The following is a 17,223-nucleotide window of genomic DNA, read 5'->3' on the forward strand; positions in this document are numbered from 1 at the left end:
ACTCACCAGATCCATATTGGGACCTTCAAGACAGCTATACACTCATTCCAGATCCCCACTCCTAATTTGTTTGGATACTCTGCCATTTGCAAACCGCAACTAAGTGTTTCTGGATTTTGCATCAAGTCCCATTCACTCATCAGCCCAGTGCTTCCTGTCCTGCATTGCTTCCTGATATAGTAATGCCTCAATTTTAAAATCCTCATCCTTGTTTTTAAATCCTTCTCTGGCATCCCTGCTCCCCATCTCAGTAACTCCCTCCACTCCCAGCAGCCTCTGACATCTCTGCGCTCTTCTAACTCTGACCACCTGCATATCCCCAATTTCATCACTCCAGACCTAACTAAAATAACTTGGCAGGAATGTGGGATCCAAGAGATAATATCAGAGAGGAATACCAAGGTGCACAGAACAGCGATGTAGATAGCACCAGAATAAGGAATAGTAAATTAATAGGTGGGATCAGAGTAAGAGCAAAAAAATTAAAATCTACATTGGGGTTGCTGCGGATATGTGTGGATGCAAATGTGGCAAATAAGATTGGTGAGTTGCAGGTGTAGATTACCAAGTTGAAATGCAACGTTGTGGCTCGAACAGAGACTTGTCTCAAAGAAGGACATGACTGGGTGTTAAATATTCCTGGATACAAGGTGTTCTGGAAAGATAGGGGAGAGTAACGAGAGGGGGTGGCTGTATTGATTGAGGAGAACATTGCAGTCCTGGAGAAAGATGATGTGTAAGAGGAGCCAAGGATAGAATCTATTTGGCTTGAGCTAAGGGCGGCACGATGGCGCAGTGGTTAGCGCTGCTGCCTCACAGCTCCAGGGACCTGGGTTCGTGGCTTACTGTCTGTGCGGAGTTTGCACGTTCTTCCCGTGTGTGCGTGGGTTTCCTCCAGGTGCTCCGGTTTCCTCCCACACTCCAAAGATGTGCGGGTTAGATGGATTGCCATGCTAAATTGCCCCTTAGTGTCCCGAGATGCGTAGGTTAGAGTGATTACTGGGATAACTATGTGGGGTTACAGGGTTAGGGCCTGGGTGGGATTGTTTTCGGTGCAAACATGATGGGCTGAATGGCCTCCTTCCGCACTGTAGGGTTTCTATGATTTTCTAAGAAACAGAAAAGGTACCATTACTTTACTCAGTATGGTCTATAGGTCACCATCTAGCGGAAAAGACGTAGAGAAAACAAGGAAATTGCAAAAAGGTGCGAAAATTATAGTGTAATTATAATGGGAGACCTTAATTATCCGAACAGAGACTGGATCAGTATGTAAAGCTGCAGCATTATCTCCCGATAACATTATCTCCCGATAACTCTGCCGTCGCAGAGTCACTGAGCAGAAACTGATAGCCAAGTTCCGCACACACGAGGACGGCCTCAACCGGGATATTGGGTTCATGTCACACTATTTGTAACCCCCACAGAGTTTCACTGGCTGTCTTGTCTGGAGACAATACACATCTTTTTAGCCTGTCTTGATGCTCTCTCCACTCATGTTGTTTTGTTTCTTAAAGACTTGATTAGTTGTAAGTATTCGCATTCCAACCATTATTCATGTAAATTGAGTTTGTGTCTTTATATGCTCTGTTTGTGAACAGAATTCCCACTCACCTGAAGAAGGGGCTTGGAGCTCCGAAAGCTTGTGTGGCTTTTGCTACCAAATAAACCTGTTGGACTTTAACCTGGTGTTGTTAAACTTCTTACTGTGTTTACCCCGGTCCAACGCCGGCATCTCCACATCAGTATGTAAAGGGCAGAGAGGGGTAAAAGCTCCTAGAGTGTGTTCAGGAAAATTTTCTTCAGCAGGAAGTTTCCAATTCACCGAGGAAGGAGGCTCTGCCAGACCTGGTTATTGGGAATGAGATGAGTCAAGTATTGATAGGAGAACATTTAAGGGTCAGTGATGATCATATCATCAGGTTCAGGCTGACTATGGAAAAGGACAAAGAACCATCTAGAGTAAGAAAAACTAACTGGGGGAAAGTCAACTTCAATGGGGTAAGAATGGATCTGAGCCCAAAAAATTGGAATCAAAAGTTGGAAAGGAAAAATGATGGCTGAACAATGGGCTTCCTTCGAAGAAGAGATAGTTCGGGCAAAGTCAAGTTATATAGCCTCGAAAGCGAAATGGCTCCCTAGCGCTCTGAAGCCGGGCTCACTGCCGCCTCCCCACTCCCAGTACCAGTGTGGAACTCCGAACTCTCCAAAAAAGTGACCGAATGTGGAAGGGTCCCTGAGTGCCCCTGAGAGACCAACGCAGATCACTCCATTATTCTTGCTGTTATGACACGTAGAATTTTGAGAAAATTCCACCCTTGGTTTTTTTTCTGAGAGAATTCTGCCCACTAGTTCAGCCTCAGCTGGAGTGTTTGGTCAAGTTCTGTGTGCCACACTTTAGGGAGGAAGTGAAGGAATTTGCAAAGATGTGCGGGTTAGGTTGCTTGGCCATGCTAAAAATTGCCCCTTAGTGTCCTGGGATGCATAGATTAGAGGATTAGCGGGTAAAATATGTAGGGATATGGGGGTAGGGCCTGGGTGGGATTGTGGTCGGTGCAGACTCGATGGGCCAAATGGCCTCTTTCTGTACTGCAGGGTTTCTATGATTTCTAATTAGAGACAATGCAAAAAAGATTCACGAGATGGTTCCATGGTGAGGAACTTCAGTTATGAAGACAGATGGAAGGAATTGGGACTGTTTTCATTTGAAAACAGGAGGCTGAGAGGAGACTTGAAAGAGTTATTCAATAGGCAGATCTGGACAGAGATATGGAGAAACCGTTGCCATTTGTGAAGGGATTAAGAATGAGCACAGATTTAAAATAATTGGTAAAGGAAGAATGAGGAAAACTCTTTATTTTCATGCAAAGAATGGTAAATGTCTGAATGCACAGCCTGAGAGAATGGTGGAGACAGGTTTAATTGAAGCATTCAAAGGGCAATTGGACTGTTATCTGGATCTGTAGGGTTATCAGGATAAGACAGGAGAATGGCACTAAATGAATTGCTCACTTAGAGAGCCAGTGCAGACATTGAATCATAGATTCCATACAGTGCAATGGAGGCCATTCGGCCCATAGAATCTGTTCCGACAACAATCCCACCCAGACCTTATTCTCGTAACCGCACACATTTACCCAGCTAATTCCTCTAACTTACACATCCCGGTACACTAGGGGCAACTTAGCATGGCCAATCAACCTAACCCGCACATCTTTGGACATCATGGGCTGAATGGCCTCCTTCTGCACAGTAACAACATGTGATTCTGTAATTTGTCATTGGTGGCCAAGGTGTCGACTGCTTGGGCCTTAAACACTGGACTTCCTTCCCTAAACCTCTCTGACTCTCCTTCTTTAAGGTGTTCCTTAATTTGCTGTTACTGCCCTAATATATCTGAATTGTGAGGATCGGTGTCAACATTTGTCTGGTAATGCTCCTGTGAAACGTTTTGGAACATTTTACTATGTTATAGGTGCTTTGTAAATGCAACTTGTTGTAGTTTGCTTGCTGAGATGCTGGATGGCCTGTCTGTGTATCGTTAACAGAATCTAGGCCTTGCTTCATGCCACAAGTTGGAAGCTGGTTACAACAGAGGCAACAGTTGACATTGCAAGTGTTGATTATGGATACAGGTGAATATTAGAATGGTGTGAGTGACATTTTTTATTGTGCCATCTTAGGATGTTTATAACAAATCTGGGGTTGGGTCACTGTGGTGGTTGCGTGTGTCTGCTTTCTGTTGAGTCTTCCCTAGAGCTACATCATTACAATATCTGAGACTGTCTGAAGCTTAGGATCTAGGCCTCTGTTTTAGTTTGACTAAATACAAGCTCATTTTTCTTTACTTGAGGTTTGAAAAGCTTTTATTTCGCTGGTGTTTTAGTTTCATGAACTGAGTTGTTTTGTTTATTGTGTGTCTCTGTGAATGTCATGAAATTTGAATAAGTCACATTTTGTTTTTATTGCACTTGGTACCTGTGCTTTGCCGGGTCGGTACTCAGCCAGGCTACTACGGGTACCAAGTAACTAATACCAGTTACTGGATTTGCATCTGGTAAAACACTAGTTACTGCATTTGAAACTTGTGAAACTCTAGTTAGTGGACAGGAGGCTGGTTAAAGACTGGTTAATGGATAGGAGACTGGTAAAACACTAGTTACTGAACAGGAGGCAGATTAAAGACTGGTTAGTGGACAGGAGGCTAGTTAAAAACTAGTTAATGGACAGAAGGCTGGTTAAACACTAGTTAGTGGACAGGAGGCTGGTTAAAAATTGGTTAGTGGACAGGAGGCTGGTTAAAGAACTGGCATTGAAGGTCACCTGTCCATTATAGAAAGCATCTGATTCTCATTTCCAATTGGTCACCAATGTTAGCCTTGGATGGAGACTGGAAACTCTACCCCTCTGTTTCAGAATTTCCTCATTTTGCTCTTCCTATAAAAACTCACCAAGCGGTTTATAATGATCTTACTGATGGCTTCATTGTCATGAACACAGTTACTACCAGAACAGGAAATGCTGGAATGAAGACAGGAAGTGTTGAAATACTCAGCAGGTCTGGCAGCATCTGTGTAAAAACTAGAGTTGGGCATCGAGAGGCTCTCTTATCATTGCAAAAATCCAGAAGTGGCCAAACGTTCAAAGTCCTCCCCCTCCTCACTCCCTCCCTCTCTGACCCCATCTTCCTCTCCGATCCCACCTCCAACACAGCTGGAATTTTCCAGCCGGTCACACCAGTGGGATTCTCCAGTCCCGCTGCAGTGAATGGAGATTTGGCTGAGCACCGAATTTTCTGTCCTCGCTTGCAGCAGCGGCGGAGCGTGAATGACCGGAAACTTCCCCCCAGGATGTTCCATTTTCACAGGAATGGGAATCAAGCCGGGCCGGGATTCAGCTGCAGTTTATGGATACAGTTGGCCATTTAAATCACCAGCTGCCTTCACTGAATTGGGATTTTATTCAGCCGCGAGTGTTAAACCTGGCATTTGCGGAGTAGACCAGGTATGGGGAGGCTGAACTTGGTGAATTTGCTTGTGTAGCCCTTCAGAGAGTTAAAGTACCGCTTTGGATATGATCACATTTGGGAGAGGTAAGGCACCCTTTGGGGTTGGTAAAAGTGAATATGATTATGCATCTTTACGCATAAGCTGTCAAAGAACTGTTCAGCTGTCAAGCTAACTGTTAAAACCTTTTTTTTGTCCATGGGATGTGGGCATCACTGGCTAGGCCAGCATTTATTGCCCATCCCTAAATGCACTTTAACTGAGTGGCTTGCTGGGCCATTTCAGAAGGGATTTAAGTGTCAACCCTGATGTCTGCACCCCTTTTCTTTTGAGATGGTAGCGGTCATGGGTTTGGAAGATGCTGTCGAAGGATGCTTGCAGTGCATCTTTTAGATGGTACACACTGCTATCACCGTGGTGGAGGGACTGAATGTTTGTGGAACCATTCAAGGATACCAGGTGAGTTGACATTGAGGGTGTAAGGGCAAAGGTGGTGGGTCAGATATGGGTTGCATAAGTTGGTACGGTTGGCATGGGGCTATAAAGAGCCCACTTCCCACCCTGGAATGAAAATCTGACCTCTAAGTGGCTATTTCTAGAGGCCAGCTTTGCTGACCCAGGAAATCTCCCATTTCTGTGCAGCTGACCCAGGCATGAAAATCAGGGCCTCAATGTTTTGATTTGGATATGATTCCTTTTAACTTGTTCTGAAGAAGAGTCATTTCAGGCCCAAAACATTAACTCTGTTTCTCGCTTCACGGATACTACCGGACCTGCTGAGTATTACCAGCACTTTCTATTTATTTCGGATTCCCAGCATCTGCAGTATTCTGCTTTGGCCACAGGGATTGTTGGGTTGAGTCATCAACATAAAGAACAGGTTGATAGTTCTGTGGTGTCTTTCAGAATAATTGCATATCCTGAGTGCTTTACAGCAAATGAGGACATTTTTGAAGCGCAGTGGTGGTTCTAATGCAGGAACAGTATGCACAGCAAGATCCCACAAGCAACAATGATGTAATGACTAGATTGTCTGTTTAGACGTTTATTGAGGAATTCATATTGACCCTGGACACTGGGGAGAAATCCACTGCTCTTCTTTGTTTAGTGACATGGAATCTTGTACATCCACCTGAGAGGGCAGACGGGGTCTCAGCTTAATGTCACATCTAAAAGGCACACCTGGGGAGGCGATGGCCTAGTGGTATCATCTCTAGACTATTAATTCAGAAACTTAGCTAATGTTCTGGGCACCCAGTTCAAATCCCACCACGGCAGCTGGTGGAGCTTAAATTCAATAAAAAATATCTGGAATTAAGAATCTACTGATGACCATGAAACCATTGTGGATTGTCAGAAAAACCCATCTGGTTAACTAATGTCCTTCAGGGAATGGAATCTGCTGTCTTTACCTGGTCTGGCCTACATGTGACTCCAGAGCCACAGCAATGTGGTTGATTCTCAACTGCCCTCCAAGGGCAACTCAGGATGGGCAATAAATGCTGGCCCAGCCAGTGACACCCATGTCCCACGAATGAATAAAAAAAAACCTCTGAAGGTACAGCACTCCCTCAGTACTGCATCGAAAGCCTCACCTAGCTTTTGTGTACAAGTCTCTCAAGTGGATCTTCCGTGACCTTCTTTATGTATTCCAAGAGTGTGAATGTTTAATATTAATTCCTTTCATTGCTGAATGATTAACCACTGATTGTGATAATTGCTTTATTTAATTAAAAAAGGAGCAACTCTGAGTCATACAAACATGAATTAGGAGCCAATTGGCCCCTCGAGCTTGCTCTGCCATTCAGTAAGATCATAGGTGATCTGACTGTAACTTCAACTCCATATTCCTGTCTACCCCCGATAACATTTCACCCCTCTGTTAATCAAGAAACCACCTCCACTTTACAAATATTCCAGGACTCTGCTTCCACTCCCTCTTGAGGAAGAGACTCACGACCCTCTGAAAAAAAAGTTCTCCTCACCTCTGTCTTAAATGAGTGACTCCTTATTTTTAAACAGTGACCCCCCCCCTGGTTCTGGACACGAGAAATATATAAACCTAAAATCTTCTATTGTACTTGGAGCTCTCCATGCAGGAAATCTCATTACAACTGTAATCATTTTTACTGGAATGCATGAGTTTTAATTGTACTCTGATTGCAGGTACACCTGTTGCTAGGGGTTGCTAGAACTCTGTTTAATTACAAACAGGTTGTCATTGGTTAGTACATGAAAGTTTACTTTTAACCAACCAATGATGTAGATGCTCGGCTGGAGGGAGGAGATTCTGTGCTTCCCTGTAAACCAAGTTAGTGTAAGGATGTCTGTGTGGAAGGTTAGTACAAATTGTTTACAATAAATCTGAATTAGACACCATCCTAGTTCCATCTATCTTTTTTTTTGAATGATTTATTTTTAAAGCAGGCAGATCTTGTAGAGATTTCTGCAAGGGTCAATGAGTGAGCTGGTATCAGGTGTTTAGTTTCTGTTGGGACAGATGTTTACCAAATAACAAATCCTGCGCTTGTGTTCATGTTGAAGGTAGTAAAATATTAAAGGCTATGACTGGTAGTGTTTTGGCAAGAGTTTCTGGCTGAATTGATCTGTACTTAAAATCAACTTCATTTTACAAAACTGATCTGAGCAAAGATGAAACTAAAATGAAACAGTTTTGAGATCTCTGAATTAACGTTGGTGCTAAAACTTTGTATAAATTTTAAAATGGTCTAAAATGCTCCTCCTCTTTGTTTTCAATCTGTGGCTCCAACTCTCCCATCACACTTTCCAGCCCTACAACCCTCTCAAATCTTTGCATCATTCCAATTCTGGTCCCTTGTGCATCCCTCATTTTAACCCCTCCATCATTGTCAGCCATGCCTTCAGCTGCCTAGGCACTAACGTCTGGAAGGTCCTCTCTGAAGCTATTCTCTGCTCCTAAGTCACTGCCTACAGTATTTGGATTGATTGCTCCTGTGAAGATGCTTGGGAAATTTTGCTACATTATAAGGCCCTATATGAATGCAAGTTTTTTTTAATGTGAATTTCTGTTGTAACTTACATATCCCAGACTATTCAGTTAGCCTAGTACAAAACCTGTCACTGATATAAGATGTGATTTAATGAGAATTGTGATCTAGCCATCCACAATTTTAACTTGCTTTCTAGGTTGGGAGGAGAGATGGGAGTTGATGATGGTTGTAGGAAGTGAAGCCTGTTACCTTGAAGATTGGGAATGAGAAGCGCTCCCACTTCTGGCCTACAAGCAGTGCAAGAAGAGAACTTATCTCCTCAAAGCTGTCCTCATCTCTCTTCAGATGCCAGATTTCCCAAGACCTGGGGAACCTGGCTAACCGATCAGTGCTAAAGCTGGTGGAGTGATTAAAATCTGGACCTGACAGCCTTATTTAAATAAACATCTCGATTCCTGGGAGAAAATTGGTTGGTTGCCCTCCATTTCTCCTTTGTTAAAACCCAAAGCTGGAGCCAGGTTGGGTCTGAGTTTGAGAGTTTTAAAAATTTGACATCTGACGGTGACCCCATCCATTTCTGGAAGATAAAATTTCCCCCATTTCTCCAGAGTTACTGCCAAAGTTGGTAGAGTGGTGTGTCACACAGAGTGGAGAAGCCCAGGAGAGATTATTCCCATTATTCTAGATTACGCCTTTTCAGACCATGGTCTTCCAGCTATAAAGAAGAAAAAGGGATTTGCGTTCCCTTTCGCAATGTCCCAAAATGCTGTTCCTCCAGCAGTATTTAAGAGATTATTTGTAATTCTTGGAAACTCCAAAAAATGCCTGGTGAGTTCGAAAGATGAATCTCCAATATTGAGCACTCCGCCACGCGAACAATGCTCTTGTGCTCCTGTAGCCCATGCTCTTGTTTTATATCTCTTTATAACATCTTAATGTTCAGACTCTTAACCCTATATAAAGGAATTTATCAGCACAACATTGACAGTCTTCCAATTAAAGTTTATTTATTAATTAGTCACAAATAAGGCTTACGTTAACATTGCAATGAAGTTACTGTGAAATTCCCCTAGTCGCCACACTCCGGCGCCTGTTCGGGTCAATGCACCTAACCAGCATGTCTTTCGGACTGTGGGAGGAAACCGGAGCACCTGGAGGAAACCCACACAGACACGGGGAGAATGTGCAAATTCCACACAGACAGTGACCCAAGCTGGGAATCGAACCCGGGTCCCTGGCGCTGTGAAGCAGCAGTGCTAACCACTGTGCTACCGTGCTGCCCCTTGAATGCTGGTAATACAATTACGGTTAATTGTACAGAAAATTGTTGCTTTAATTCATACAATGATGCAGCACAGAAGGAAGTCATTGTGTCTATGCCAGCTGTTTGACAAAGCTACCAAAATTGACCTGCTGCTGTTTCCTCAAGTACCCATCCAATTCTCTTTTAAAAGTTACTATTGAATCTGCTTCCATTACCCTGTCTGGTAGTGTACTCCCAGATCATCATAACTCCCCGTAAAAAGAAAACTCTTCATGTAGCCGCTGGCAAATCAGATTAGTTATTTTTGAAAACACAAAAATTCACAGAATTGTTACAGTGCAGAGGGAGGCCATTTGGCCCATCGTGTCTGCACCAGCTCTCCAAACTCAGATCATGACTTAATACCATTTCCCTGCCTTACCCCGTACCCCTGCATTGTTTTTACTCAAGTAGTCATCTAATGCCCTCTTCAACATCTCAATTGATCCTGCATCCAGCACACACCCAGGCAGTGAATTCCAGACCACAACCATTTATTGTAGGAAAAAAAATTTTCTCATCACGTTAGCTTCTTTTGCAAATCACTTTAGATCTGTGCCGTCTCATTCTTGATCTTTTTTTGAGTGAAAACAGGAGCACTGTCCTAATCTCTCCAATCTATCTTCATTACTGACATTTGGTGGCACAGTGGTGGGCACTGCTACCTCACAGCGCCAGGGACCAGGGCTCAATCCCCGGCCTGGGTCACTCTCTGTGCGAAGTCTGCACATTCTCCCTCTGTCTGCGTGGGTTTCCTCCAGGTGCTCTGGTTTCCTCCCACAGTCCGAAAGACGTGCTGGTTAGGTGCATTGACCATGCTAAATTCTCCCTCGGTGTACCAAACTAGCGCCGGAGTGTGGCGACTAGGGGATTTTCACAGTGACTTAATTGCGGTGTTAACGTAAGCCTACTTGTGACACTAATAAATAAAGTTTAAGTAAAAGTACTGAAGTTTCTCATCCCTGGAACCATTCTTGTAAACCACTACTGCACTCCCTTCAATGCTTTCACATTCTTCCTTTAGGGTTGCGCCCAGAACTGTATGCAATATTCCAGCTGGAATAACTCGTGTCTTGTACAAATTCAGCATAACCTCCTTGCTCTTGCACCCCATGTCTCTATGAATATAACCAAGAATATTATATGCTTTATTAACTGCTCTCTCCATCCGTCCTGCCACCTCCAATGATTTATGCACACACACCAATGTTCCTCTGCCCCTGTGCCCCTTTTGACATATTTCAGAGTTGAGCCAAAGGAAAATTTGCTCCGCTGAATATTTTACCCTCCATTGTTGAATGACATTGTGAGATTTTGAGGCTCACACCTGATGTCATGAGTCAGAGGTCAAATCTGAGGTGGGTTTCTTTCTGCAATTTGAGGGGGGAGAAGTTTTCTAAAGCTGAAGTATTATTAAGTTTTAATATATTTGTTTGGGCCTTCAAGTTGTTTTGTTCTGATCCACTTTGAATGCAACACAGCAAATATTAACATGTGCAATGGACTCAAAAAGAACAATCGACAATCTCCATGGAAACCACCGAGTCAACCCAATTTGAATGAGCCTTTTGTTTGTTGCCTGATACATTTATCCTCAGACCAAGCAGGTGGTGTACGGAGAGCTGCTGCTGATGTTTACCTGGAGCTGGTGAGGGGGTGGCGACCAGCTCTCAGTTCTTTGTCACATGATTACACAGTCTTGCCACCCTGTTCAAAAAGTTACAAAGAGGATTTTACATGAGGACCTGCCAATCTACCAATTACATTGGATGAGGCCTCCAGCCAACGCCACAGGCCGGCCTGCCAGGGAGACCCCAACGTTTCACCAGATATGAGCAGGGATGATTTGCCCCTTCCTCTCCCGCCCCCCCCTCCTCTTCCCGCCCCCCTTCTCCTCCTCCTCCCGCCCCCTCCCCTTCCCCCTCCCGTTCCCCCCTTCCCCGCCTCCCCCCCTCCCCTTCCCCCCCTCCCCCTCCCCTTCCCCCCTCCCCTTCCCCCCTCCCCTTCCCCCCTCCCCTTCCCCCCTTCTCCCCTCCCCTTCCCCCTCCCAAACTCCCCCTCCCCTTCTCCCCCCATCCTGCCCCCCCATCCTCCTGCCCCCCGATCCTCCTGCCCCCCGATCCTCCTGCCCCCCGATCCTCCTGCCCCCCGTCCTCCTGCCCCCCGTCCTCCTGCCCCCCGTCCTCCTGCCCCCCGTCTTCCCTGCCCCCACCTCCTCCTGCCCCTCCTCCTGCCCCCCCTCCTCCTGCCCCCCCCCTCCTGCCCCCCCTCCTCCTGCCCCCCTCCTCCTGCCCCCCTCCTCCTGCCCCCCTCCTCCTGCCCCCCTCCTCCTGCCCCGCTCCTCCTGCCCCCCCTCCTCCTGCCCCCCCCTCCTCCTGCCCCCCCCCTCCTCCTGCCCCCCCCCTCCTCCTGCCCCCCCCCCTCCTCCTGCCCCCCCTTCTCCTGCCCCCCCTCCTCCTGCCCCCCCTCCTCCTGCCCCCCCCCTCCTCCTGCCCCCCCTCCTCCTGCCCCCCCCTCCTCCTGCCCCCCCCTCCTCCTGCCCCCCTCCTCCTCCTGCCCCCCTCCTCCTCCTGCCCCCCTCCTCCTCCTGCCCCCCTCCTCCTCCTGCCCCCCTCCTCCTCCTGCCCCCCTCCTCCTCCTGCCCCCCTCCTCCTCCTGCCCCCCTCCTCCTCCTGCCCCCCTCCTCCTCCTGCCCCGCTCCTCCTCCTGCCCCCCTCCTCCTCCTGCCCCCCTCCTCCTCCTGCCCCCCTCCTCCTCCTGCCCCCCTCCTCCTCCTGCCCCCCTCCTCCTCCTGCCCCCCTCCTCCTCCTGCCCCCCTCCTCCTCCTGCCCCCCTCCTCCTCCTGCCCCCCTCCTCCTCCTGCCCCCCTCCTCCTCCTGCCCCCCTCCTCCTCCTGCCCCCCTCCTCCTCCTGCCCCCCTCCTCCTCCTGCCCCCCTCCTCCTCCTGCCCCCCTCCTCCTCCTGCCCCCCTCCTCCTCCTGCCCCCCTCCTCCTCCTGCCCCCCTCCTCCTCCTGCCCCCCTCCTCCTCCTGCCCCCCTCCCTCCTCCTGCCCCCCGTCCTCCTCCTGCCCCCCCGTCCTCCTCCTGCCCCCCGTCCTCCTCCTGCCCCCCGTCCTCCTCCTGCCCCCCTCCTCCTCCTGCCCCCCCTCCTCCTCCTGCCCCCCCTCCTCCTCCTGCCCCCCCTCCTCCTCCTGCCCCCCCTCCTCCTCCTGCCCCCCCTCCTCCTCCTGCCCCCCCTCCTCCTCCTGCCCCCCCTCCTCCTCCTGCCCCCCCTCCTCCTCCTGCCCCCCCTCCTCCTCCTGCCCCCCCTCCTCCTCCTGCCCCCCCTCCTCCTCCTGCCCCCCCTCCTCCTCCTGCCCCCCCTCCTCCTCCTGCCCCCCCTCCTCCTCCTGCCCCCCCTCCTCCTCCTGCCCCCCCTCCTCCTCCTGCCCCCCCTCCTCCTCCTCCTGCCCCCCCTCCTCCTCCTGCCCCCCCTCCTCCTCCTGCCCCCCCTCCTCCTCCTGCCCCCCTCCTCCTCCTGCCCCCCCTCCTCCTCCTGCCCCCCCTCCTCCTCCTGCCCCCCCTCCTCCTCCTGCCCCCCCTCCTCCTCCTGCCCCCCCTCCTCCTCCTGCCCCCCCTCCTCCTCCTGCCCCCCCTCCTCCTCCTGCCCCCCTCCTCCTCCTGCCCCCCTACTCCTCCTGCCCCCCTCCTCCTCCTGCCCCCCTCCTCCTCCTGCCCCCCTCCTCCTCCTGCCCCCCTCCTCCTCCTGCCCCCCTCCTCCTCCTGCCCCCCTCCTCCTCCTGCCCCCCTCCTCCTCCTGCCCCCCTCCTCCTCCTGCCCCCCTCCTCCTCCTGCCCCCCTCCTCCTCCTGCCCCCCTCCTCCTCCTCCTGCCCCCCTCCTCCTCCTCCTGCCCCCCTCCTCCTCCTCCTGCCCCCCCTCCTCCTCCTGCCCCCCCCTCCTCCTCCTGCCCCCCCCTCCTCCTCCTGCCCCCCCCTCCTCCTGCCCCCCTCCTCCTCCTGCCCCCCCTCCTCCTCCTGCCCTCCCCCCTCCTCCTGCCCTCCCCCCTCCTTTTGACTCCCCCCTCCTCCTGCCCCCCTCCTCCTGCCCCCCTCCTCCTGCCCCCCCCTCCTCCTGCCCCCCTCCTCCTCCTGCCCCCCTCCTCCTCCTGCCCCCCTCCTCCTCTTGCCCCCCTCCTCCTCCTGCCCCCCCCTCCTCCTCCTGCCCTCCCCCCTCCTTTTGACTCCCCCCTCCTCCTGCCCCCCTCCTCCTGCCCCCCTCCTCCTGCCCCCCCTCCTCCTGCCCCCCCTCCTCCTGCCCCCCCTCCTCCTGCCCCCCCTCCTCCTGCCCCCCCTCCTCCTGCCCCCCTCCTCCTGCCCCCCTCCTCCTGCCCCCCTCCTCCTGCCCCCCTCCTCCTGCCCCCCTCCTCCTGCCCCCCTCCTCCTGCCCCCCTCCTCCTGCCCCCCTCCTCCTGCCCCCCCTCCTCCTGCCCCCCCTCCTCCTGCCCCCCCCTCCTCCTGCCCCCCCCCTCCTCCTGCCCCCCCCTCCTCCTGCCCCCCCCTCCTCCTGCCCCCCCTCCTCCTGCCCCCCCTCCTCCTGCCCCCCCCTCCTCCTGCCCCCCCCTCCTCCTGCCCCCCCCCTCCTCCTGCCCCCCCCCTCCTCCTGCCCCCCCCCTCCTCCTGCCCCCCCCCTCCTCCTGCCCCCCCCCTCCTCCTGCCCCCCCCTCCTCCTGCCCCCCCCCCCTCCTCCTGCCCCCCCCCCTCCTCCTGCCCCCCCCCCTCCTCCTGCCCCCCCCCTCCTCCTGCCCCCCCCCTCCTCCTGCCCCCCCCCTCCTCCTGCCCCCCCCCTCCTCCTGCCCCCCCCCTCCTCCTGCCCCCCCCTCCTCCTGCCCCCCCCTCCTCCTGCCCCCCCCTCCTCCTGCCCCCCCCTCCTCCTGCCCCCCCCTCCTCCTGCCCCCCCCCTCCTCCTGCCCCCCCCCTCCTCCTGCCCCCCCCTCCTCCTGCCCCCCCCTCCTCCTGCCCCCCCCTCCTCCTGCCCCCCCCTCCTCCTGCCCCCCCCTCCTCCTGCCCCCCCCTCCTCCTGCCCCCCCCTCCTCCTGCCCCCCCCTCCTCCTGCCCCCCTTCCTCCTGCCCCCCTTCCTCCTGCCCCCCTTCCTCCTGCCCCCCTTCCTCCTGCCCCCCCTCCTCCTGCCCCCCCTCCTCCTGCCCCCCCTCCTCCTGCCCCCCCTCCTCCTGCCCCCCCTCCTCCTGCCCCCCTCCTCCTGCCCCCCTCCTCCTGCCCCCCCTCCTCCTGCCCCCCCTCCTCCTGCCCCCCCTCCTCCTGCCCCCCCTCCTCCTGCCCCCCCTCCTCCTGCCCCCCCTCCTCCTGCCCCCCCTCCTCCTGCCCCCCCTCCTCCTGCCCCCCCTCCTCCTGCCCCCCCTCCTCCTGCCCTCCCCCCCTCCTTTTGACTCCCCCTCTCCTCCTGACAACCCCCCCCCTACCTGACACTGCCCCCCCCCCCCCCCCCAGTGTTTATATGCTGGTTCCGTTCAGTTCAGTTTCTTGTCAAGGGCAACCCCCAGGGTATGAACAGTGGAGGAATTCGGGGAGGTGGAAGCAGAGTGGTATTGTCACTTGACCAGCAGTCTGGAGGCCTCGGCGAATTCTTTCGGGACATTGGTTGAAATCCCACCAAGGCTGCTGGTGGAATTTGTATTGAATGAGTATATCTAGAATATAATATCAGTCCCAGCAATGGTGACTAAGAAACAACAGTCAGTTGTTTTAAAAATCCATCCAGTCACTAATGTCATTCAAAGAAGGAAATCTGTCAGTCCTACCATCAATGTGGTTGAGTCTTAACTGCTGTCTGAAATGGACTGGCGAACCACTCAGACCAAAGGCAGTTAGAGATGGCCAGCAAATACTGACCCAGCCAGCGATGAAAGAAAAAGCAACAGTGATGGTCATGCCATTGAGGGGAAACGGTTTCATTTATTGCCTGACACTTGTATGGCTTGTCATGTTACTTGCCACTTATCAGGCCAAGCTTCAATGTTGTCCTCATCTTGCTGCTTGTGGACACTTTATCTGAGGAGTTGTGAATGATTCTGAACATTGCACAATCTTCAATGAACATCCCCATTCCTGACGTTGTAAGGGAGGAAAGGTTGTTGATGAAGCAGCTGAAAATAGGTGGGCTAATAACCACAACTGATTTCCCTTGTGCCAGGTTTGACTCCAACCAGTGAACCACAGAAAAAGAACCAGAGAAAAATTTCAGTACAGAAAGTTTCTACAAATATATAAAATGAAAAAGAGTGGCTAAAGTAAACATTGGTCCTTTAGAGGATGAGAAGGGAGATGTAATAACTAGAAATGAGAAAATGGCTGAGGCATTGAACAGGTATTTTGTGCCCGTCTTCACAGTGGAAGATACACTTTTTTTTAAGCGCTTTTTAAAAAGTGTGCGGGAGGTTTAAAAAGCAGGCCGCACTATCCAGCGGGCAACGTCGTTAGCGGGCAGCGGAGTGAGGGCTTTGGCTCAACGGGCTTAGGAGGAAACGGGTGAGGCAGTGTAGGTTTAGTTTTTAGTTGTTTCACCTTTCAAATCTTCAGTTCTTTCCCTGTGGAATCTGAGGAAAAGGGGCATTATGTATGTGAAACCAGCTTGGTGTTCTCAGTGCCGGATGTGGGAGATCATGGAGGCTCCTAGCCTCCCAGAAATGCATATCTGCGCTGGCTGCGTCGAACTGCGGCTCCTAAGGGACCGAGTTAGGGAACTGGAGCTGCAGCTCGAGGATGTTCGTCTGGTCAGGGAAAACGAGGAGGTGATAGGACTTATAGGCAGGTGGTCACAAGAAGCAGGCAAGTGGGTCACAGTCAGGAAAAAGAAAAGTCAGGTGGTAGAGAGTACCCCAGTGGTTGTGCCCCTTAAAAATAAGTACTCTTGTTTGAGTACTGTTGGGGTGGACAGCCCACCTGGTGGAAGCAGCAGTGGTCGTGCCTCCGGCGCGGAGTCCAGCCTTGTAGCACAGAAGGGTAAGGAAAGGAGGAGGAAGGCAGTGGTGAAATCTCTCACCAGTGGAGTGCCCCAGGGATCTGTTCTAGGACCCTTGCTCTTTGTGATTTTTATAAATGACCTGGATTGGGAAGTGGAAGGATGGGTTGGCAAGTTTGCTGATGACACAAAGGTTGGTGTGGTTGTGGATAGTGTAGAGGGATGTCAGCAGTTGCAACGAGACATAGATAAGATGCAAGACTGGGCGGAGAAGTGGCAGATGGACTTCAACCCAGATAAGTGTGTGGTGGTTCATTTTGGCAGGTCGAGTAGGATGAAAGAATATAATATTAAGGGTAAGATGCTTGGCAGTGTGGAAGATCAGAAGGATCTTGGGGTCCGGGTTCATAGGACGCTCAAATCAGCGTCGCAGGTGGAGGCTGTGGTTAAGACGGCGTATGGAATACTGGCCTTCATCAATAGAGGAATTGAGTTTAGAAATCAGGAGAAAATGCTGCAGCTGTATAGGACCCTGGTCAGACCCCACCTGGAGTACTGTGCCCAGTTCTGGTCACCTCATTACAGAAAGGATGTGGAAGCCATAGAAAGGGTGCAGAGGAGATTTACAAGGATGTTGCCTGGATTAGGTGGCATGCCTTATGAGGATAGGTTGAGAGAGCTAGGTCTTTTCTCCTTGGAGAGGCGAAGGATGAGGGGTGATCTGATAGAGGTGTATAAGATGTTGAGGGGTATTGATAGAGTGGATTCTCAGAGGCTTTTACCCAGGGCTGAAATGGTTGCCACAAGAGGTCACAGGTTTAGGGTGCTGGGGAGTAGGTACAGAGGAGATGTTAGGGGTAAATCTTTCACTCAGAGGGTGGGGGGTGCGTGGAATCGGCTGCCGGTAGTGGTGGTGGAGGCGGATTTGATAGGGTCTTTTAGGAGACTTTTGGATAAGTTCATGGAAGTTAGTAAGATAGAGGGTT

General features: G+C 51.4%; 1 protein-coding gene across 4 annotated transcripts in view; it reads left to right on the plus strand.

Moving 5' to 3' along the window:
• gpr160 (G protein-coupled receptor 160) overlaps positions 1 to 17,223 on the plus strand; it is a 37,480-nt gene that overhangs the window by 14,970 nt on the left and 5,287 nt on the right. Inside the window, exon 1 of one of the 4 annotated variants that reach the window (XM_078204665.1) lies at positions 5,340 to 5,465. The exons of 2 other annotated variants lie outside the window; for them this stretch is intronic. The gene's annotated coding sequence lies outside the window, so the exon portion shown is untranslated. Of the gene's footprint in view, positions 1 to 5,339; positions 5,466 to 7,244; positions 7,345 to 17,223 lie in introns of those variants that run through there. One more of the 4 variants, XM_078204659.1, reaches the window with a different exon arrangement.

Source organism: Mustelus asterias, chromosome 3, assembly GCF_964213995.1.
Source record: "Mustelus asterias chromosome 3, sMusAst1.hap1.1, whole genome shotgun sequence".
Classification (NCBI taxonomy): Eukaryota; Metazoa; Chordata; class Chondrichthyes; order Carcharhiniformes; family Triakidae; genus Mustelus; species Mustelus asterias.